This window comes from Cricetulus griseus, chromosome 9 (genome assembly GCF_003668045.3).
Source record: "Cricetulus griseus strain 17A/GY chromosome 9, alternate assembly CriGri-PICRH-1.0, whole genome shotgun sequence".
Lineage (NCBI taxonomy): Eukaryota > Metazoa > Chordata > Mammalia > Rodentia > Cricetidae > Cricetulus > Cricetulus griseus.
The window spans coordinates 21,018,139-21,041,697 of NC_048602.1; the positions used below are offsets into that span (position 1 = coordinate 21,018,139).

Genomic DNA, 23,559 nt, shown 5'->3' on the forward strand with positions numbered 1-23,559 from the left:
CCTGTACCCTCACCTTGAGGACTCCAAGTATCCCCCTAAGGGCCATAAGATGGTCCATTTTGGTTGTTGCCAGGACTCTGCCATATACTGGCTCCGGCCCATCTTGAGTTCTCGCAACGCCTCTCATACTGTTACAGAAGGTTAAAAAAAAAAGGAAGACTCATAGTTGACATGTTTTGGGAGGTTTTGGGTTTTGTTTTTTGTTTGTTTTTTGGTTTCTTTTTAGACTGGATCTTCCTATGTAGAGTAGTTGGTTTGATACTATGTACACCAAAGATGACCTACAATTCATAGCTGTCCTGCGACTTCTTACCCCCACAGGCTGAAATACAACATTATAGAACTTATTTATAATTGAATTGATATTAGGGAATTGCAACTAGGCTTTCTATGTGTATCCTACAATGCTGTCCTCTTGAGTATAAGAGCCTCCTAGAACCATGGAATGAGCAGGATCATCTAACTTGACTTGGAACCTGAGACTTCAGCCACTCTAGCCTGTGTCTCCCTGCCACCTGTATGTAATTCTGCCCCAGCTGCACTGAACTTATGGTCGAAGGAATTCCCAAAGAATTTAGAATATTCCATGGACAAAGATATAAGGCTGTCTTTTGTTTGTTTGTTTTTGTTTTTGTTTTGTTTTCCAAGACAGGGTTTCTCTGTGTAGCTTTGGAGCCTATCCTGGCACTCGCTCTGGAGACCAGGCTGGCCTCGAACTCACAGAGATCCTCCTGCCTCTGCCTCCCAAGTGCTGGGATTAAAGGCATGCACCACCAAAGCCCAAGGCTGTCACTTCAGGTCCAACACCAGCTGTCTACTTTGGTGCTAAATTGAGACATTCTGGTATGTCTGTGTGGTAGTTCGATCAGGAATGGCCTCCACTGGCTCATATTTGACTGTTTGGTCATTACAGAGGCAATACTAGGAGGTGTGGCCTTTTCAGAGTAGGTGTAGGCTTGTTGCACAAACTGTTACAAGAGTTGCCATGGGAAACCATCCTGAGTGAGGTAACCCAATCACAAAAAGACAAACATGGCATGTACTCACTGATATATGAATTTTAGACATAGAGCAAAAGATTACCAGTCTATAATGCTCTTCACCAAAGAAACTAGGAAACATGAAGGACTCTAAGGGATAAATGTTCCCCAGGAATGGAAGTGGCATGAACTCCCGAACTAATTGGGGGCATGAGGGTGGGGGGGAAAGGAGCTGCTACAATAAGAGCAAGAGAAGAGGAGAGGAAATGGAGGGGCAGAAACATTGAGTTGGGGGAAGAATAGAGGAGAGAGAGCAGGATGAGAGATACCATATCAGAGGGAGCCACTATAGGCCCGAGAAGGGATCTGGAACCAGGGAGATCTCCAGAGATCTACAAGGATGACACGATCTGACAACAGGCAATGGTGGAGAGGATAACCTAAAAGCCCTTCCCCTAAAATGAGATTGACGACTTCTCTTTATGCCATCCTAGAGCCCTCACCCAGTGGCTGATGGAAGCAGAGACAGACATCCACAGATGTCGGGAATTTAGTTGAAGAGAGGGAGGAATGAAGAAAGAAGGGGTACGTACCAGGTTGGAGAAACCCACAGGAACACTTGACCTGAACAAGGGAGAGCACATCGACCCCAGATGCTGTCTGGGAGGCCAGTACAAGACTGATCCAGACCCCTGAACATGGATGTCAATAAGGAGGCCTCTGCACTCCAGGGAGCCTCTGGTGCTGGATTAGTATTTTTCCCTGGTGCAAGAAGGGACTTTGAGAGCCCATCCCATATGAAGGGATACACTCTGGCCCTGGACACATGGGGAAGGGCCCAGGACCAGCATAGGAAGACTTGGTGGACTTTGCAGAGCCCCAGTTGAGGGCCCTACCCTGCCTGGGGAGTGGTGGGTGGATGGGGTGGGGGGTAGCTGGGGGTGGGGGAGGAGGGATGGGGGTGAGGGGAGGGAGAGGGAGAAGGGACTTGAAATAAGCTTGTTCCCTAACTAGAACTAATAAAATAATAATGAAAAAAAAAAGAGTTGCCATGGGGGAGGGTCTAGGCCCCGCCCCAAACGACTTGACAGATTTTGATGGGAGAAGGAAATTAGATCGTTTCTAATTGAAATAAAATGTATAAAATCAAAAATAAAATAAAATGTATAAAATCATTTCTATTTAAATAAAATTTATAAAATTGTTTCCAATGTAAATAAAATTTAATAAGAAAAAAAACAAGAGTTGTCATAGACTGACAGTATTGCTGTGTACTTTTAATCCTGGCCCTCGGGAAGGAGAGGGAGGTGGATGTCTGAATTTGAGACCAACCTGGTCTACAGAATAAGTTCCGGGATTACCAAGACTACTATATTGAAAAAGACAAAAAATACAATAAATTAAAAACTAGAAAAAACAAAATGGGCATGGTGGTATATGCATTCAGTCCCAGCAGTCAGGAGGCAAAGGCAGGCAGGTCTCTGTGAGGTCAGCCTGGTCTACAAAGAGGGTTCCAGGACAGCCAGGGCTGTCACACAGAGAAATCTCGTGTCAAAAGAGTTGCCATGGTTCTGGTGTCCTATGTGGAATGTATATTAAATAATACATTAAATATATACTATGTTTCCATATATTAAAAGAAAGAAAAGAACAGATTGGAGGTAGTTCAGCAAGTGGGAACAATTTGGCTACAAAGCCTGACAACCTGAATTCAATCCCTGGGACTCGAACAGTGGAAGAAGAAAACCAATTCCACAAGTGTCCCTTGACGTCCATCATGCCATACCACGTGAATGTTCTCTCTCTCTCTCTCTCTCTCTCTCTCTCTCTCTCTCTCTCTCACACACACACACACACACATACACACACACACACACACACACACACACACACACACACACGCACGCACACACAAGAAATATTTTAGATGGCTGGAGAGCTGGCTTAGTTGAGAGCACTGGCTTGTTTTCTAGAGAACCAAGGTTCAATTCCCAGGACCAACATCATGGCTCATGACCACCTATAACTCCAGTTCTAGGAGATCAAACACTCTCTTCTGTCCTTAGCAAGTGCCAGGCATGCACTGGTACACAGGCAAACATGCAGACAAAATATGCAAACACATTAAATGACATTTAAAAAATCAGAAATCAGAAGAAAACCAGAATATGGTGGTGCAGGCCTTTAATCCCAGCACTCTGTAGGCAGAGGCAGACACATTTCTGTAAGTTGGAGGGCAGCCTGGTCGAAAGAGCAAGTTCCAGGACAGTCAAGACTACACAGAGAAACCCTCTCTCAAACATGAGAAACAAGCCTTCATTCCCAGCACTCAGGAGGCTGAAAGAAACAAAAAGCTGGAGAGGCCAGGAGACAGAGATGGAGAAGAAGCAGGAGACATGGAGGTGAGGATGCTTCCAGCAGCCTTGGTAGAAAACCCTCCCAAAGTCCTGTCTTCTCTCCCCACCTGTGTGTGGGCTCAGGGATGTTGCCAAACCTGATGACCATAAAGAATCATCAGGTGCTGTTAAGTGCAGACTCCTGGTCTAGAATGAGAGACAAGTCTCAGAACAGAGGCTTGATTCAACCCAGGTTGTACTTCCTCAAAGGTCCTGGCCCAGAAAGCATCACAAAAGCTCTAGGACTGCCGAGGTCCCCATTCCTTTGGAAACTCCAGAAAGCAGAAATTGTCTGAGGCCATCTCCAAGGTGAGCAACAGTGGGGTGAGGGAAAGGCATAGAAGGTTAGAGAGTGGATCCAGCTGCCTGGGTGTAAGTGTGCATCAATGCTAGGGCTGCGTGTTGGGCTCCCCAGAGCTGGGGACCCCATCTAAGGTGTAGCTTCATCGCCTAAGGAACATAAATTACGGTGCACGTCTTGGGAGGTCCTTGCTCTGTCCCTGTATTTTTATTGTTGGTTGAGGTTGGCTCTCGTGTAGCCCAGTAAAGCCTCCAAGTCACTGAGCAGTTGTAATTCTCCATCCTGTTGCCTCTCCCCACTAAGTGCTGGTACTAAAAGAATCCACAAGAACTCTAGGTTTGGTTTTGTTTGATGTTGAGACAAGCTCTCACTAAGTAGCCTTGGCTGGCCTGGAACTCAATGTAGACAAAGCTGGCCTGAAACATAGGTGCAAGTGGCTCCACCTTCTGAATCCTGGGATTTAAGATATATGTCCTAACACTTAACTTGTTTATTTGGTTTTGAGTCATAGTCTCTCTTTACCCAGGCTGCCTTTGAACAAATGTAAGTCAAGGATAACTTTGAATTCAATTCACTTTAATTAAACTTCAGAATACTGAGATTCTTGGTTTTCTAGAATACCCAGATTCATGTGTTGTTGTTTTCAATAGTACTGGGCATTGAACCCAGGATCTCTTGGCTGCTCCTGGTAACTCACAGTTAATTGACAATTAAAGCAGGTCCACAGTAGCCCAAGCCTGTACCCCAGCACTGGAGGCTGAGGCAGGAGTCACAGTCCACCCTTGTAATTGGCCCGAACCTCGGGATATCAACCTAGGGCAGGATGTCCAGGGAGGGGAATGGGACAAGCGAAGAAGAGAGAATGACCACAAGACAGGATTCTGATCAAGTGGTAAATTGTTTTTTTCCCCAGGCTAGCTTATATAGTCAGCAGAGCAGGGCAAAGGGAAGGGAGAGAAGAGGCCAAGAGCCAAGTGTTAGTTCAAGCAGGATGTCAGAAAGCCATTGGAGGAGGATATTGGCAGGGTGAAAAGTTCTTGGGTGGTGGGGTGAGGGAGGGTTGCTGAGGTAACTGAGCCTGTGGTTGGAAAAAGGGATTGTTGTTCCTTCTGGGTGCTCCTGCTTCTAGAAGCCATTTATAATCAAAAGACAGTTCTATAACCATGTAGCCGGCTAAGGTTGGCCTAAAGGTTCATGCCAAGCTGTATGGATCCCAATACAGCCTGGGCTAAATAGTGAGGCCCTGTGTCAAAGAGCAAGATGACCCAGCACTCAGGAGGCAGAGGCAGCCGGATCTCTGTGAGTTTCAGGCCAGCCTGGTCTCCAGAGTGAGTGCCAGGATAGGCTCTGAAGCTACACAGAGAAACCCTGTCTTGAAAAACCAAAAAAAAAAAAAAAAAAGCAAGATGAGGGGCTGGAGAGATGACTCTGCACTACAGAGCACTTGCTGCTCTTCTAAGTGCTGAATTGGATTCCCAGCACACGGCATATGGAGGCTCACACACAACCCTGTGTAAATCCAAGTCAAGGGATCTGCCACCTTTTGTGGCCTCCGGAGGCACTCATGCCCAGCAAATATATTATATATGCAGGCAAAGTACCAATGCATGTGAACTAAAAAATCTCTTTAAAAAGGAAAAAGAGTGGGGCAGTGGTGTTTGTGGTGCACACTTTTAATCCCAGCACTCGGGAGGCAGAGGCAGGGGGATCTCTGTGAGTTCCAGGCCAGCCTGGTCTACAGAGGGAGTTCCAGGACAACCTCCAAAGCTACAGATAAACTATGTCTGGGTGGGGGATGGGGGTAAAGGCAAAATAGGTGCCATCCTTGCGGTTTTCCTAATGATACACTGCAGGCTTTAAATTAAAAAACAGCCAGGTGTGGTTAAACAGAGCCATGGGCAGGTGGATCTCTGTGAAGACCTGGTCTTCAGACCAGCCAATGCTAAAGTTGGAGCTGGCAGAGCCATTGGCTAGCATCTGAGAGGCTAGGGGTTCAATTCCCAACACAGCAAGTCAAATAAGATAATGATGCCCTAGTGTGAGAACTAAAGAGAAAAAGTTCTTCCAGGAAGAAGGTGGTAACCATGGAGGGGTTGATTCAGTTAGCTGACAAGTTGTTATGTTAGCCTACTGATGGCATCTGGATGTTGATGGATGCAACCAAGTTTTAAGCAGGTATTCTGGGGACCAAGTAAATGGCTAGGTGACTGAGTATAGGGACCCGTCACCAAGCCCAAGTACCCGAGTTCAATCCCTTGGGCCACATGGAAAACAGAACAGACTCCTAGAGCTGTCATCCATGGGATCTCTACATGGGTGTGACATTGCATGTTCACCCATGAACATGAAATACACGCCCAAAAATGTAAGTGAAAACAAGCTGATTGCTGCTCAGTGGTGGCTCATACCATTAATTCCAGTACTAAGGAGCCAGAGGCAGGCAGATCTCTGTAAATTCTAGGTCAGCCAGGTCTACCTCAAAAGCTCCAAGCAGCCAAGGCTACATGGTAAGACTCTGTCTCAAAGGCAAGCAAAACAAGAAAATGGATTTTAGAACCAGGTACATTCCTAGCACTCAGGGGATAGATGCCAAAGGACTGTTGTAAATTCAAGGCCAGGCATGGGGGCTGGAGACATGATTAAGTGATTAAGAGTACTGGGTTTTCTACCAGAGGACCCAGGTTCAATTCCCCGCACCTACATGGCAGCACACGACTGTCTGTCATTCCAGTTCCAGAGGATCTGACACCCTCACACAGACAAAATAACAGTAAATTTAAAAACAGAAGGCCAATATTTAGATTGTGTGTGTGTGGGAGGTGGGGGTCAGGTCTCATTTATGTAGTCCTGGCTAGCCTAGAACTGCCTATGGAGACCAGGCTGTCCCAGAACTCTCAAAGATCTACTGGCCTCTTCCCTCTAAATGCTGAGATTAAATGCTTGTGCCCCAAGTCCAGAAAAGAAGGGATTTGGAGCTTATTAGAAACAGGTCTGAGGGGCTAGCAGTCTGAGTGGCTCTATGGTTCAAAGACTCAGAGGGCAATTCCCGGCACACATGGTGACTCACACTCAATGCTACAGCTCCGGAGGACCCAACACCCTCCAGAGCAAGTGCCAGGATAGGCTCCAAAGCTACACAGAGAAACCCTGTCTCAAAAAAAAAAACAAAACAAAAAACAAAAACAAAAAACAAAGACCTAATCCATCAAAGTCCATAGATCTGGCAAACAAATTCTTCGTATAAACACCATGATCTTCTTTTCAAAAGAAATAATAATTCCTTCATTGCCAAACCTTCTCACAGTGAATATTTCCATCACTCTAGCAAATGTAGCTTGAAAGGTTTTCAAAATTGCAAGTCACCAGACCACCAGTCTCCTGAGCCCACTGCCCACGTGCAAGAATCCCATGGCACATAGATAATGCAGAAGGGGGGTTGAGAGTGATTTTTTTTTTCTGGTGATAAGGGACAAGAGTTTCTCCGTATAACACGACTGGCTGCCCTAGAAATCTGTAGACCAAGCTGTCCACGGACTCCCAGAGATCCACCTGTCTCTACCTCCCGACTGCTGGGATGAAAGGCTTGTTCCACCACCTACCAGGGTCCAAGTCTTCTTTTAAAAGTATGTATTTATTTTGTTTTTCCTCTTTTTCATTTACTATGTATGAGTGCTTTACCTACTTGTATGTGAGACATGTACGCTGTGAGAGACATTTTCTGCATCTGTGCAACTCAGAAGAGGGCTTCAGATCCCTGGGTACTGGGCTTTCAGGGTTGTGAGCCACCGTGTGAGTGCAGGGAATCTCACCCTGGAGCTCAGAAAGGACACTGAGTGCTCTCTCCCTCTAAGTCTTCTCTCAGTCCACACTGTTAATCATTTTTATATCTATAGCATCTGTGCACACAATTGTATGTGGCGGTCAGAGGATAACATACAGAAGTTGAGTCCCTGCTTCCACTATGTGTGTGTCAGACACTGGACTCAGGTCCTCAAATTGGCGGCCACACCTTTACCCACTGGTCCATTCAACTGGCCCAAAAGGGCAGGGTTTTTTCCTTTTGTATTTTTGAGGTCTTGGAAGTTTTGGGAGTGTTTTTGTCTGGTTGATTGCTTTTTTCTTTTTGATTTCACACAACACTCTCATAGAGACCAGGCTGGCTTTCTGTTCCAGAATGGCTCCAATTCTAAATTTCTTGTCATGATCTTCCTGTCTCAACTTTTCAAGGGAACTTTGGTGGTACAATCCTGGAAGGACAGTACTCTGGATGCTAAGGCAGGAAGATCAAGAATTTTCATCAAACCAGGCATAGTTGTGCACACCTTGAGCCCCTGAGGTGAATCCAAGGGGATTTCTCTGAGTTCCAGGCCACCATGCTCTACAGAATTGTTCCAGGACAGCCAGGGCTGTTACACAGAGAAACCCTGTCTCAAAAAAAGAAAACCCTCCTTAAATGGCATACCTAAAATGGCCTATCTGTAGAGGTCAGAGGACAGCCTGCCAAAGTTAGACCTCTGCTTCCAGCCAGGCAATGCCCTCAAGTGAGGATTGGAGGGCAGGGATGCTGGTATAAGAGAAGGCTGCCTCAGTTTCTCAAATGCCAGGATTAAAGTGAGATCACCATTCCCTTCTTTGATAAAGTTGAGTTTCTAGAAGAACCACTCAAGTGGTTGATGACCCTTCCATCATGTAAATGAAGACATTTACTTCCAAGGGCCAGATGCCCTTTAAAACTTTTTTTTTTTTTTTTTTGGTTTTTTGGTTTTTCGAGACAGGGTTTCTCTGTATAGCTTTGGAGCCTATCCTGGCACTCGCTCTGGAGACCAGGCTGGCCTCAAACTCACAGAGATCCACCTGCCTCTGACTCCTGAGTGCTGGGATTAAACACATGCACCACCAATGCCCAATGCCCTTTAAAACTCTTAACACATCTAGATTAAATTGATGGATATCAATGATCCCACTATTTAGAAAAAATGGGATTAAACAACAATGATCCATCTCCCAAAAGACCTCTCTTGTGCCTATTACATAGACTTAATAATTCGTTCTATTCTCTTTGAGACCTTCTCTCAGTTAGACCAGGATGGGTGGAAATTCACTTAGTAGCCCAGGCTGGACTTGAACTCTGTCCTCCCAAATGCAGACGTTAGATGTGTGTATGACCACACCTGACCCTTTTAACAATCTGTAGGCAGGATGTGCAGGGTGTGGTGGTACACATCTCTAACCCCAGACCTTGGAGAAAGGAGGATTAGGAGTTCAAGCCCAGGCCAAGATAGAACTTTGTGGTAGTCAATTGTCCTCTATTGGCAAGGGCCTACATTTGATCCCAGATCTCCACAAACACACATACAACAAACAAAATCTTCATTAGGACACAATATCTTATCAAAAGATATTCAAAAAAGGTGGGAGGGCGTTGGTGACACACACCTTTAATCTCAGCACTCGGGAGGCAGAGGCAGGCAGATCTCTGTGAGTTCGAGGCCAGCCTGGTCTCCAGAGCGAGTGCCAGGATAGGCTCCAAAGCTACACAGAGAAACCCTGTCTCAAAAAACCAAAAAAAAAAAAAAAAAAAAAAAGGTGGCAAATTGGCCCAGCCTTGAGTGATAGAGACATGCCACCCTGAGGCAAAACCATTCTCTGGTTTGTAGCCGAATTGCAGCCCGAGCAACATGAGACCTTCTCTCAACAGGACAATGGAGGAGGTGGGGACATACTGTATGAGGTATTGGTGGGCAAACCAAATGACTACAGTTCAGAGAGACCTGGGGTACATGCATCTGTCCATGTACACACATATTTTTATATGTAAAAAGGGAAAGGAGGGGGGAACAGTGTTGGTAAGGTCTTTCAGAGAAAAAAGTGTTTTCAGGACAAGCTGAATTCTCCGAACTTATACCAAGAGTCCAGGAAGAAGAACATTCCACAAAGTTGTCCCCATACCTCCACACATACATCATGGTACACACACACACACACACACACACACACACACACACACACACATAATATTAATAATTACAATTAATCTGTTTGCATGAGGCTAGTCTAGACTACAGGGTAGCTCAAAGGCAGTCAAGACTACACAGAGAAATGCTGTATAGGAAAAAAATAATTAAAAGCTGAAGAGATGGCTCAATGATTAAGAGTACCTCCTTCTCTTGCAAAGAACTCCACACCTATATGGTCTAAAATCCCTTATGGCCTCCACCAAGCACTTATGTATATGGTACACAGTCTACACAAAGATAAACATATTCACATAATGTAAGGTTTTTTTTTCAGCCTTTAAAACAGTAAGTTTAACTAAAGTAGAAGACTACACCAAGCAATGCTGAGTCTCAAGGTGTCAGGAGAGAGAAGGGGAAGAGAAATCTTTGTGAGGCAAAGACAAGAAAGCAATCTGCGAAATCAGACCTTGTCCATTCGCAGAGGCTCAAAGACTGGCCAGAATCTCGTGATTGCAGAGAATTAGGTTGGTACACATAGAGAGCCAAATTAGGTTAAGTTCTTTACAAACTCTGCAACCTATTTATCTTACATATACAGGCAAAAAAAAAAAAAAAAATACCTGTTGAAAGTTGGGTTCTATCAAGAATTGACTATAGGAGCTCTTCTTTTTTCTTTCCTACTTTTTTTAATTTGAGTTAGGAACGGGATTGTTTTACGTGACAATCCCATTTCCCTTCTCCCACCCGTCCTCCCCTACCTGCCCCCCCCCACTGAAACTTATCTGTCACATATCTTCTCTGCTCCCCCTGGATGGTGAGGCCTTCCATAGGGTATCATCAGATTCTTTCGTTTCCTTTGGGGTAGGGCCTAGGTTCACCCCTGTGTGTCTTGGCTCAGGAAGTATTCTTCTATATGGACTGGGCTCCCAAAGTCCACACCTATGGTAGGGATAAATACTGGGCTTCTACAGGAGGTCCCATAGATTTTCGAGGTTTCCTCACAGAAACCCATGTTCCTTGGGCCTGGATCAGTCCCATGCTGGTATTCCAGCTATCTGCATCTGGGTTCCAGTTCAGATTGGTGATTAGTTGTGGGTGTCTGCTTCTGCTTCCACCAGCTGCTGGATGAGGGCTATAGGATGGCATATAAGTCAGTCATCAATCTCATAATCAGGGGAGGGCATTTAAGGTAGCCTCTCCTCCGTTGCTGAGATAGTTAACTGGTGTCATCTTTGTAGATCTCCAGACATTTCCCTAGTGCCTGATTTCTCTGTAAACCAAAAATGTCTCCCTCTATTATGATATCTCCATTCTTGTTATCGTGTATTCTTCCCCTGACTCATATTTTCTGCTCCCTCATGTCCTCGGCATCCCTCTTCCTCTCTCCTCCTCATTCTCCTGGCTCCTTCCCCCCCCCCTCCAGTGCTCCCAATTTGCTCAACAGATCTTGAGCCTATAGGAGCTCTTCTTTCTTTTTCTTTTTCTTTATTTTTTTCTGAGTTGAGGTTTATCTCTGTACCTTTGATGTCCCGAAACTTGCTCTCCAGGCCACGTTGGGCTGGAACACAGAGATCCACCATCCTCTGACTCTTGTGTGCGGGGATTAAAAGTCATATCCACTTCCATCACTCTAGCAAACGTAGCTTGAAAGACTCCAAACTTGCAAGTTAACAGACTGCTAGAGGCATGGCACCACCCCTCTGAGCACACTGCGCAGGCCCAAGAATCCCATGGCGCATAGATAATGCCAAAGGAGTCGAGGGGGTAGAATGATTTTTTTTTCCCCCGAGATAAGGGACGGGTTTCTCTGTGTAAGAGCCCTGGCGAACCTAGAACTCTCTGGAGTCCAAGCTGTCCTTAGACGCACATGTCTCTGCCCCCCGACTGCTGAGAGGGAAGGTTTGTGCCGCCACCGAGCAGGATCCAAGTCTTATTTTAAAAGTGAGTTTTTATTTTTTTGTTCCTCTTTTTCATTTAATATGTATGAGTGATTTTACCTACTTGTATGTGAGACACGTATGCTGTGAGACACAGATACTGTAACTGTGGAAGTCAGAAGAGGGCTTTGTATTCCCCAGAACTGGAGTGTCAGACTTGTGAGCCACCGTGTGAGTGCAGGGAATCTAACCCTAGACCTCAGAAAGGGCCCTGAATTTTCACTATGTGTGTCTCAGACATTGGACTCAGGTCATGAAATTGGCAGCCACACTTTTACCCACTGGTCCCTTTCAATGGCTCAAAAAGGGCAGAGTTTTTTCATTTTGTAATGTTGAGGTGTTGGATGTTGAGGGTGTTTTTGTTTGGTTGCTTGCTTTTTTCTTGTTGTATTCACACAACATTCTCATGCAGATCAGGCTGCCTTTCTATGCCCTATGGCGCCAATTGTAAACGTCTTCCTTTTTTTTTTTTTTTTTTTTGGTTTTTTTGAGCAATTGTAAATTTCTTGTCATGATCTTTCTGTCTCAACTTATCAAGGGAAATGTGGTGCACTCCTGAAATGCCAGTATTCTGGATGTTAAGGCAGGAAGATCAAGAATTTTCTTCCCGCCAAGCAAGTTGTGCACACCTTGAACCCCTCAGGCGAATCCAAGGGGATTTCTCTGAGTTCCAGGCCACTGTGCTCTACAGAATTGTTCCAGGACATCCACGGCTGTTACACAGAGAAACCCTGTCTCAAAAAAGAAAACAGCCCTTCATTTAATAGCATACCTAAAATGGCCTGTCTGAGGAGGTCAGAGGACCACTTGCCAAAGTTAGATCTCTCCTTCCAGCCAGGCTTTGACCTCAAGTGAGGCTTGGAGGGCAGGAATGCAGGTATTAAGGGAAGATTGCCTCAGTTTCCCAAATGCCAGGATTAAGGTGAAGTCACTATTCCCTTCTTTGATAAAGTTGAGTTTCTAGAAGAACCACTCAAGTGGTTGATGACCCTTCCATCATGTAAATGAAGACATTAACTTCCAAGGACCAGATGCCCTTTAAAACTCTTAACACTTCTAGATTTAATTGATGGATATCAAATGATCCTTATTTAGAAAAAAAAAATGATTTTAAACAAGAATGTCCCCTCTCCCAAATGACCTCTATTGTGCCTATTATGTAGAGTTAGTAATTGTTTCTATTATCTTTGAGACCTTCTCTCAGACCAGGATGGATGGGTTGAAATTCACTAAGTAGCCCAGGCTGGCCTTGAACTCGGTCCTCCCAAATGCAGACATGAGAGGTATGTTGACCACACCTGACCCTTTTAACAATGACTGTAGGCAGGATGTGCAGGGTGTGGTGGTACACACCTCTAACTCATCCCTTGGAGGCAGGAAGATTAAAGTCCAAGCCCAGGCCAAGATAGAACTTTGTGTTACTTTCCTTATCAGGTATATGTGAGATCCTCCACAGTACTCCACAGTACTGATCCCAGTACTCCACAACACAGACACAACAAACAAAAACTTCTTATCAGGACACAACATCATGTCAAGAGACATTCAAAAGGAGGTGGCATAGTGGGAGACTCCCATACTCCCTGCCTTTGAGTGATAGAAGCAGGCAACTCTGAGGTAAAACCACTCTCTCGTCTGTAGCAAATTGCAGCCCGAGCTACATGAGACCTTCTCTAAACAGGAGACTGGAGGGGACGGGCGGGAGACATACTGTATGAGGTATTGGTCGTCAAACCACATGACTACAGTTCAGAGAGACTGGGGTGCATCTGTCCACTTACACTCGTTTTTCTATATGTAAAAAAGGAAAGGAGCTGAACTCATACCAAGCCATGAGGCAGGGTAACATTCCACAAAGTTGTCCCCACATCTCCCCACAAACATCATGGTGCACACACAAATAATATTAATATTTGTAATTAATCTGTTAGCAAGAGGCTACCCGGGTTTATAGGGTGAGATCAAAGACACTCAACACTCCACAGGAAAATGTACTATAGAAAAAAACTACACCTTTACCCATTGCTCCATTTCACTAGTCCAAAAAGAGCATAGTTTTTAATTTTGTGTTTTTATACTGAGTGAAGTTTTGGGGGTTGTTTTTGTTTTGTTGCTTGCTGTTTTGCTTTTTGAGTTCACACAACACAATCAACAATCCAGGCTTCCTCTCTACTCCCTAAGTTGCCAATTCTAACCTACTAGTCATGATCGTCCAGTCTCAGCTCTCAAGGGAATTGTGGTGGTTCATTCCTGGAATGCCAGCACTCTGGATGCTAAGGCAGGAGATCAAAAATTTTATTCTCCAGCCAAGTGGCGCTGTACAGGGCCAAGTGGAGCCCAGTTGCCACTGCTTTATTTATTTTATCTGGCTGCAAGCCTATTTTGAATTGGGTTTTATTATTGTTGATGCAGCCTGAGCTCCATGACACCCTCTGTCAACAAGAGAATAGAGGAAATAGTATATAAAGGCATTTGTCATCAAACCTCATGAGTAGAGTTCATATCCAGAACATACAAGCTGGAGAGACCTGAGCACATGCATGTGTCCATGTATGCACATATTTATACATGCAAAAAGCAAAGGAGGGGAAAACAGGGTTGGTAAGGTGTTTCAGCGGGTTAAGTGTTTTTAGGACAAGCCTAATTCAATTCCCTGCAGTTATAGCAAGTGCCGAGGAAGGAGGAAAACATTCCACAAAGTTATCCGGAGACTTCAATACAGGGTGCACCCTGACAGAAATAATATTAACAATTAAAATTAATCTGTGAGTTGGAGGCCAGCCTAGTCCACAGTGTGAGGTTCAGGACAGCCAAAGCTACACAGAGAAACCCTGTCTCAAAAAAAAAAATTGAAATTAACAGCTTGAGAGATGGCTCAATGATTTAGATCACTTGCTGCTTTTACAAAGAGCTCTTCACCCATGTTGTCCAAAATCCTCTCGTGGCCTCAGGGACACCAAGCACTTATGCATGTGGTACACAGACATACAGAAAGGCAAAACACATTCACATAATATAAAGTATTTTTTCAATAGTACACTTCACGTTTAAAATAGTAAGTTTAACTAAAGTATAAGTTTGCATCAAGCAATGCTGAGTGTCAAAGGTCAGGAGAGAGAAGGGGAAGAGAAATCTTTGGGAGGCAAGAACAAGAAAGCAATCTGCGAAATCAGACCTTGTTGTCCATTCTCAGAGGCTGAGAAACTGACCAAAATCTCTGGTTACAGAGGTTGGTACGGGTGGAGACCCAAATTAGGTTAAGCTCTTTAAAAATTCTGCGTTCTATTTATCTTATTTATAAAGACAAAAAAAATACCTCATGAAAACAGGGTTCTATCAAGAATTGACTATAAGAGTCCTTTTCTTTAATCTTCTTGTTTTTTTTTTTGTTGTTTTTTGTTGTTGTTTTTTTTTTCCCGAGGCAGCGTTTATCTGTGTAGCTTTGAATGTCCCGGAACTTGCTCTCCCTACACAGATTGGCCTGGTTTACCGAAACTGCAAAATCTTAGTCCCGAAGCGGTAACTCCTGTTATAAATTCCATGTTCTTCCTTTCCAAAGAAATAGCGTTTCCTTCCTTGTCAAACTTTCTCACAAGGAATGCTTCCATCACTCTAGCAAATGTAGTTTGCAAAGTTCCAAACTTGCGAGTAACTGGATGGCAGTCGCTTGGCGCCACTGCTCTCTCTGACCACACCGTGCAGGCGCATGATCCATGGCGCATGGCCATGGATAATGGGGGAGGGGAGACGAGATTGACTTTTTGTTTTGTTTTTTGCTTTTTCAAGACAAGAGACAGGGTTTCTCTGTGTAACGGGCCTGGCTGACCTAGAACTCTCTGAATGTTTTGACTGCATGTATTTTTGCACAAGCCTGGTGCTTGCTCTGGGTGGATGCTAGCCACCGTGTTGCTGCCTGGAAACAAAGTTTCCTCCTTTGCAAAAGCAATCATTGTTTGTTTTTAGTATGGAATGCTTCACAAATTTGTGTGTCATCTTTTCCCAAGGGCCTTGCTAGTCTTCTCTGTATCATTCCAATGTTAGTCTATGTGCTGCCAAAGCGAGCGTGCAAACATTTATCTTAAACAAGGAACCATCCCCTGGGCACATACTGCTTGGGGACCAGTCCATATAGGAACCAACGAGGTCTCCTAAAGTTTGCTGCTGCCTCTGGAGTCACTCCAGGTGCTGGCTGTTTCAAGCCCGGAACCTTCACTAACTGGGTACCAACAGCTTTCAGGGAGCCATGTTTCTGGAGGTGACAGATCCCAGGGATGACCACCAGCTCCTTACAGAGGCATCTTATCTCAAACTTCCCACCATTTTTCTGGTTAACAGAGCTTCTCCTTCGGGCTGTGTGCGACAAGGGATTTCATTTGGTTGACATGATGTATTGCATGCTGGCACAGGAAGTTCTCTGGTGCCTGGCACCATTTCCCATGGGCACCCACGGGAAGTTAGCAATGGAATGTTAACAGCAGTGGTGGGCAGTCACCTCCCCTTCTCTAAGAGCCGGGGATCAGGAATCAGCCATGGCATTCCTGATGTAAGGAGTTAAATTTTTCTTTACCATTAGAAGTTCCCCTTTCAGGGTCCAAGCTTTCAAACTTTTATTAATTTTAATTTTTGGTTCCTCAATGTTGTTATTACTATTTGTTTTGTTCTTGGTTTTTGTTTTTTCAAGGCAGGGTTTCTCGGAATAGCCCTGGCTGTCCTGGAACTCCCTCTGTCGACCAGGTGGGTCTCAAACTCAGAGATCCACCTGCCTATGCCGCGTCCTGGGATTAAAACATGCACCACCATGCGCTGGCTTTGTGCCTGATAACTTTATAATCTCCATTAGAACAGAGCAATTATTCTGGGAGGTGAGGTTGCCTTGTTGTTTTTTCATTCATTCATTCATTCATTCCCTCATTCATTCATTTTTTATTTTTAGACAGGCTTTCTTTGTATAACAGCCCAGGCTGTCCCTAAACTTGCTCTGTATACCAGGATGGCCTCAAAATCACAGATCTCCTCCCAAGTGCTGAGAGTGAAGGTGTGTGCCACCACAACTGATGGGTGAGTTTTCCATTTTAATTCCCTGTATTTGTCTAAACTTTCCAACTTGCCCTCGGCATTCTGATAGCTATTCTTTATTGTTTATTTGTTTTTCTTTAAATTAGAAACAAGCCTGTTTTACATGTCAATCCCAGTTCCCTCCCCCCCCATCCCCCTATCCCATCCCCAGGGAGGATGAGACCTTCCATGGGGGAATCTTCAAAGTCTGTCATAGCATTTGGAGCAGGGTCTAGACCCTCCCCCATGTGTCTAGGCTGAGAGAGTTTCCCTCTATGTGGAATGGGCTCCTAAAGTCCATTTGTGCACTAGGGATAAATACTGACCCACTATTAGAGGCCCCATAGATCGCCCAGACCTCCAAACTGACATCCAAGTTCAGGGGGGCTATACTGGTTTCCCAGCTATCAGTCTGGGTCCATGAGCTTCCCCTTGTTTCTTTTCTTTTTTTTTTTCTGTTTTTTTGTTTTGTTTTGTTTTGTTTTTGTTTTTTCGAGACAGGGTTTCTCTGTGTAGCTTTGGAGCCTATCCTGGCACTCGCTCTGGAGACCAGGCTGGCCTCAAACTCACAGAGATCCGCCTGCCTCTGCCTCCCGAGTGCTGGGATTAAAGGCGTGCGCCACCAACGCCCGGCTGAGGGTGAGTATTTGATCTTAAAGAAAACATGGGACTGAAGATGTGACTCAGCAGTTAAGAGCACTGGCTGCTCTTCCAGAGGACCGAAGTTCAATTCCCAGCACCCACATGGCAGCTCACAACTGACTGTAACTCCAAGATCTGACACCCTCACACAGACATGCATGCAGGCAAAATACCGGTGAAAATAAAATAAAAATATATAAATCTTAAGAAAAAGAAAAAGAAAAAAGAATGTGTGAGATTGTGCCTAAGTGGCACAGGCCGTTCACCAGAGCCCTCAGAGGGGAGGCAGATCGCTGAGGTCAATGCCGGTCTCCTGTCCAAGCCAGGTTCAGCTACTCAAGGCTTCAAGCAGAGGGAGACACTGCCTCAAAAAGCTGCAGTGTGTTTAATAGGAGAGAAAGATGACTCCGGGAGTGGAAATCGGGAAATGAGGCCTGTGTAAGGCATTTGGGGTGTAACCCAGCAATGTAGCCTGGCTTAGCATGCTCCATCGCCGGGGTTCTGAGATCACACCGAGAACAAAGGTAGGGAAGGTTTTAGGTCTCAGGGTGGAACGAGGAAGAGGATGCCGCCTGGGGGGAGCAGGAGGTTGGTCACAGAGTCTCTGTTTTCCAATGACAAGATCCCAGATGCCCTAAACCATCCAGGCGAGTAAGGATTATTAGCTGTCTGTGGGTTGTCCCATGGTGAAGCCGGTGGGTCATAAGGTGAAAGCCATGTGGGTTAACTTACACAGTGAGACCCCGTGTCAAAATAAGTTTGAACACCAAAGCTACTGTTGTATAGCTTTCAAGGAGATGTGGGTTCAATACTCTGTCCCAGACGTTGATAAAAAAAAAAAAACATCTGTTATATTTAGACTTGATCTTAACAAAAATATGCTTTTCAATTCCAGACGCTGGAGTCATGAGGGACAAGAACTCAGCGAGGGACACTCAGTCTCAAAGGCACTTTCTGTTCACAGGTCCCAGAAGTGCCATGCCAGCTGAGTGCCCCTGGCTGAGGCTGGCCTTCCAGGATCATGGTGACCTGCGTGCGCCACCTGCTGTCCTTCCAGGACATCGCGGGTAAAGGAAACATTGAGACGGGGCAGCTTTGGGATTAAAGGCTTGGGCCACCAACGCCGGGCGAGGATGATTTTCTGCGTTTCCTTTTTTTGTTTTTGGTTTTGGTTTTGGTTCTGTATTTACAGATTTACAGAGACTGATATTGAGAAATAGGTGCCGTGCACCTGGAATGTGAGGTGACAACTTCGGAGTCATTGATAGTGACGTCTACGAATTTAATCAGGTCACAAGGTGGGTGTCTGGTTCCTCCCAGCTATATTCCTGGTACTGCAAATGAAAAGGCAAGGTCTCCTTAATCTTCCCAGTGTAGCCTCAGAGTCAACCCTCTCTCTTCTGCTGAGATCTAGACTTCCAGGCTGTACCACCAATCAGCAATCTCCATACATAGTTTAGTGTTTCTCCTCCGTGTTTTTCTTTTTTGTGTGAATGTGTATGATGGTGTTTTGCCTGCACAGACACATGAGGAACACATGTGTGCCTGGTTCCCAAAAGTGTCATATCAGGGTAACAGGTCCCTTTGAAATCACTTTCTGGGAGGTGGTGAGCTATCACAGGGATGCTAGGACTACAAGGTTCTCTGCACAAAGCATAACTGCTCTAAGCTACTGAGTCATCTCCCCAGTTCCCAGTGTTTTCTGTCAGTTGGATTTAAGTTTTGCTTGCTTTTTTTTTTTCTTTTCTTCCCCCTTGGTTTTTTCTAGATCTGTAGATCCGGTTGGCATAGAACTCACAGAGATCTGCCTGCCTGTGCTGGGATTAAAGGCATGCTCCATCACTGCCCGGTTACATTCTTTTGTTATGCTGCTGTTTTCCTTGTTCTCTGTTGTTGGCCACACTGGCCCTGGTGTCCTGGGGATCCTCCTGCCTCATGGAAATGCTGAGACCAGGCATGAGTCACTCCTCCCAACAGTTAGTCTTCAAAGAGCCTGTTTTCTATAGTGGGAGCTTTGCATCAAGTCTTCAGACCACCCTCAGGTTGGTAGGAGGTGATTTTCCTGACTGCACCCTAACCATCTTTTTTGTTTTGTTTTGTTTTGTTTTTGTTTTCAAGACAGGGTACCCCTAACCCATCTTCTATGAACCCCAGCCATGTAGCTTTAATTAAATCTATGTACTTCTCCATTCTCCTCATTTCAGGTTGTCATTTGAGAGTGAGGAGGGAGAGGGGGATGGGAGAAAGAGGCACCAACAGCTGAGGCACCACCAGCTGCCCAAAGGTCTTGGTCAATTTCCTACTCTTGTGATGGAGGAAACTGAAGGAGGGAAGCCTTCCTGACATTTCCCAACACTCTGGACACACAAGAGGGTGCCATATTGTTGGTCAGAGGTGGAGAACAGAGGACCCAGTGCAGGTGAACACAAGGCCATGAGGTTATTGGGGGTTGCAAAGATTTTTTGTTTTGTTGTTAAGTGTGAAGGTGCTTTGACTGTATCTCTGTACCTTGCGCTGGCCTGAGGCCTTGTATCCCATGGACCTATGGTTGCAGTGAGCACCTGATTGGTGTGCTGGGAACAGAACCATGCAGCAGCCAGGTGCACTGCTCCCCAGTGACTGGACTCTTTGGATAGAAATACTCACGGCTTGTTGATAGGATGTGTTTGGATGTATTTTGGAAGGCCACCAACTCGGAGCTCGTGCTGGACCGGGGAACACAGCTCAGCTGAGGAGAGCGCTTGCTTGCATGTCAGGAATGAGGCTGCGGGTTCCATCCCCAGTTCTTTCCCAGTGTGTGCTCATGTGTACAACACATGCAGGTATATGGATACCAGTGACTGGAGAAGCAGAGGCAGGGGGATGACCAGGAGTTACATGCCAGCCAGAACTACAAACTGAGGTCAGATTTAAAGGAAAATGCATTGAAGATTCTGGTGGCCATTGCCTTGTTTGCCACAGCATAGAAACGGTGATTGTGTTCAGTTAGTGCTCAGCGGTGCCTGTGGCAAAGGGGCTGCCAGGCAGAGTTGCAAAAGCATCTCCCTGGGAAGGGAAGGATGGTGGCCTGGTTGAGGCCTGGGTATCCAGTCCTCAGTACTGGTACAGATCCCCAGTTGGGCCCTGTAAAATAGCCCCTGCCTCCACAAGGGAGCATCAAGAATTTCAAGACCACTCGGGGCTATACAGGGTGTTTGAGGGCAGCCTGAGCATAAGACCACACTGATTTTCAATTGAGTAAGACATGGGCTGTGCCTAATTGTCACAGCTCTATAATCACAGCGTTCAAGACAGGAGGTAGAAGAAGGCAGAACTCTGAGGTCAAGACACATATGGGCCCCAAATTCAGTTTTAGGCCACCCATCCAAAGTTGCATGGTGAGAACCTGTCTCACAAGACCAAAATTAATTCAATTGGGAGAGTGTGATGGCTCAGTGGGAGAAATAAGCTGGGGTCTTGAGGTGGAACTCACCTAGATTAAGATTCAAGGTGGGACCAAGCCAAAATAAAATTGCACCTAGAAGCTGTGCCAAAATCTTCATAGCAGTCAAAGCGCTCTGGCTTCCTTCTGGGCCAGATGTGGTTGCAAAGGTCTGTGCTCCTTAGACAAGGTCCAAGGTGCTTTTCAGTCCCAGGTGCTGGAGTCAGGATGGACAAGAGCTCAGCCAGGGACACTCAGCCTTGGAGGCACTTTCTGTTGTCAAGAACCAGAAGTGTTGTCCCAGCTGATCATCCCTGACTTGAGGGAACCCTTCAGGAGCTGAAAGAGCCTGCTCCCTGTTAGCACTGCAGGACATCACTGGGAACCCAGCCACTGAGGCAGGAGACAGCTGTTGGGAGATGGTCCTGATTTGTGGGCTGGAATCTTGCTTGATCCACTGAAGCCATGGATGTTGGGCACAGGGCTCCAGGGTTTGTCCCTGAACAAGGACCAATAGTCACTTCTAAGGACCATTTCAGCCATCAGTGGGATGGAACTTGGATTCCTAGGCCAGCAGCTGTTTTCTTAGCAATGACTATGTGCTGCAGGGCCCTAAAGCAGTAGTGTTTTGACCTGCAATAGAGGGTTTGGCTCTTGACCTGCAGTCAGTGTAAACCATTTGTCTTGAGTCACCAGGAGAGCCGGGCTCTGGCCTGTGTTCCTGTGACTTAGTGAATCTCAGACTATTCTCCATGAGGATCTCTCTCCTTTGATCCCATTGTGCCCAAGGTGGAACTGAGCTGTGGGGTCCTGACAACCTGTGTTGTGCTGCATCCTGGGAGTACAGGGGTTCCATGGTGTTTGTGGGGGCTCAGTTCTGCTCCTCTAAGGCTCTTGGATGCCTGTGCTTTGCTAGGGAAGAAAGAAGCCTGGCTTAGACTGTGATTTCAAGCTGGCAGAATTGTTTTAAAGAGTTTATTTATTTATTATGCATACAACATTCTGCTTCCATGTATATCTGCACACCAGAAGAGGGCACCAGATCTCATAACGGATGGTTGTGAGCCACCATGTGGTTGCTGGGAATTGAACTCAGGACCTCTGGAAGAGCAGTCAGTGCTCCTAACCTCTAAGCCATCTCTCCAGCCCCGGCAGGATGTTTTTATGACTTGGAAAAAAACGTATCTGAGGCTTGACCCACAATCTGAGGCAAAGCGTCACTCTTCAAGATTTCTTCATTCGTGTTTGAGGGTCTTCCATCAAGTAGCGATGTCCTTGACTGCAGAGGCACAGCTGACAAAGAGGGACCTGGAAAGCTTCTGTGACAACCCCATCTCAAAAAAGTAACAGCCTAAATAGGATGGCATCCAAGAGAACTTTTTTGTTTTTTTTGGAGCCCAACCTGGCACTCGCTCTGGAGACCTGGCTGGCCTGGAACTCACAGAGATCTGCCTGCCTCTGCCTCCCCAGTGCTGGGATTAAAGGTGTGCACCACCAATGCCCGGCTTTTTTTTTTTTTTTTTTTTTTAAGACTGACTTAGTTATGGCCTGGCAGTGGTGGCAAAGGCCTGGTCTACAGACCTCACCAATGTCGGGTTTATTTATAACATGGCATCTCCAGGGGTTAGGGTTCACACCCAACACCACTCCCCAGGTGCGGGGAGCTCTGCCTGCCAAGGACAAGGTTTCTGAAGTGTTAATTTGAGAAGGAAAATTGGACCAGCTTGCACCATGCCAGCCAGTAAGAAATATGAGCTGACTTCAGGGTGTGCCAAATGAGGCTGGAGGGTTATCAGGGGGAAGCCATCTGAGTTAAGACCCACAGTGAGACTCAAGTCAAAGTGAAATGTCACACAAATGCTTAATGCCCACTTTTGTCTAACATTCAGGGAGCTCTTAGTTAAACATGTCCCAGAATGGTTTCTGAATGGTTCTTGGCCAGAGTGTTTTAGCACTTTTTTTTTTTTTTTTTTTTTTTTTGGTTTTTGAGACAGGATTTCTCTGTGGCTTTGGAGGCTGTCCTGGAATTAGCTCTTGTAGACCAGGCTGGTCTTGAACTCGCAGAGATCCGCCTGCCTCTGCCTCTGCCTCCCTAGGGCTGGGATTAAAGTCGTGCACCACCACTGCCCGGCAAGTGTCAGGCTTATGTAGCAAACTTTTTTCCATGCTGAGCTATCTCACTGGCCCTACTTTTGTTTTTGAGACAGAGCCATGTAGCCCAAGTTTGTCTCCAACTCTATGTGTAGCAGAAAAAGATACTGAACCCTGATCCTCCAGCCTCCTCCTCCCGAGTGCCGGATTTTCAGGCATGCACCGCAATGCCCAGCTAGTTTTGACAGGGTCTCACCCTGTTGTCCTCCTGCCTCACCCTCCGCCTCCCTGGTGCTGGGATTACAAGTGTGAGTCACATGGCCACCAGTCAAGGATTTTGTTGTCTCCACCCAGGCCTCAAACAACATCCAGGAAATCTGAGCAAATGCTTTGGCTGTCACACGGGGAAGCCGGGTGATGCTACTGACACCTAGTGGCAAGAGGTGGGAGATGCTTCGACTCGGCCCATGTAGACAGACCAAACTTAAGTTGGTCCCTAAATACTCAGTGGGTCCATACAAGGTGGATCCCCAAACATGCGGGGTGGTCCCTATAGTGCAAGAGCTGGGACCTGCGCTTAAACATATTCGCTGATACTAAACGGGGGATCATGATAGGGAGAATCTGTTATTAAAAAGCTTTCAGCAGGCAGTGGTGGTAACACACGCCTTTAATCCCAGCACTCAGGAGGCAGAGGCAGAGGGATCTTTCTCTGTGAGTTTGAGGCCAGCCTGGTCTACAGAGGAGTTCCAGGACAGGCTCCAAAGCAATATAGAGAA

General features: G+C 45.9%; 1 non-coding gene across 1 annotated transcript; it reads right to left on the reverse strand.

Moving 5' to 3' along the window:
- Nucleotides 1-15,529: 15,529 nt before the first annotated feature.
- Nucleotides 15,530-15,632, reverse strand: LOC113831754. Its single transcript, XR_003487941.1, has one exon. It is a non-coding gene; the product is annotated as a U6 spliceosomal RNA (small nuclear RNA).
- Between the last annotated feature and the right edge of the window lie 7,927 nt (nucleotides 15,633-23,559).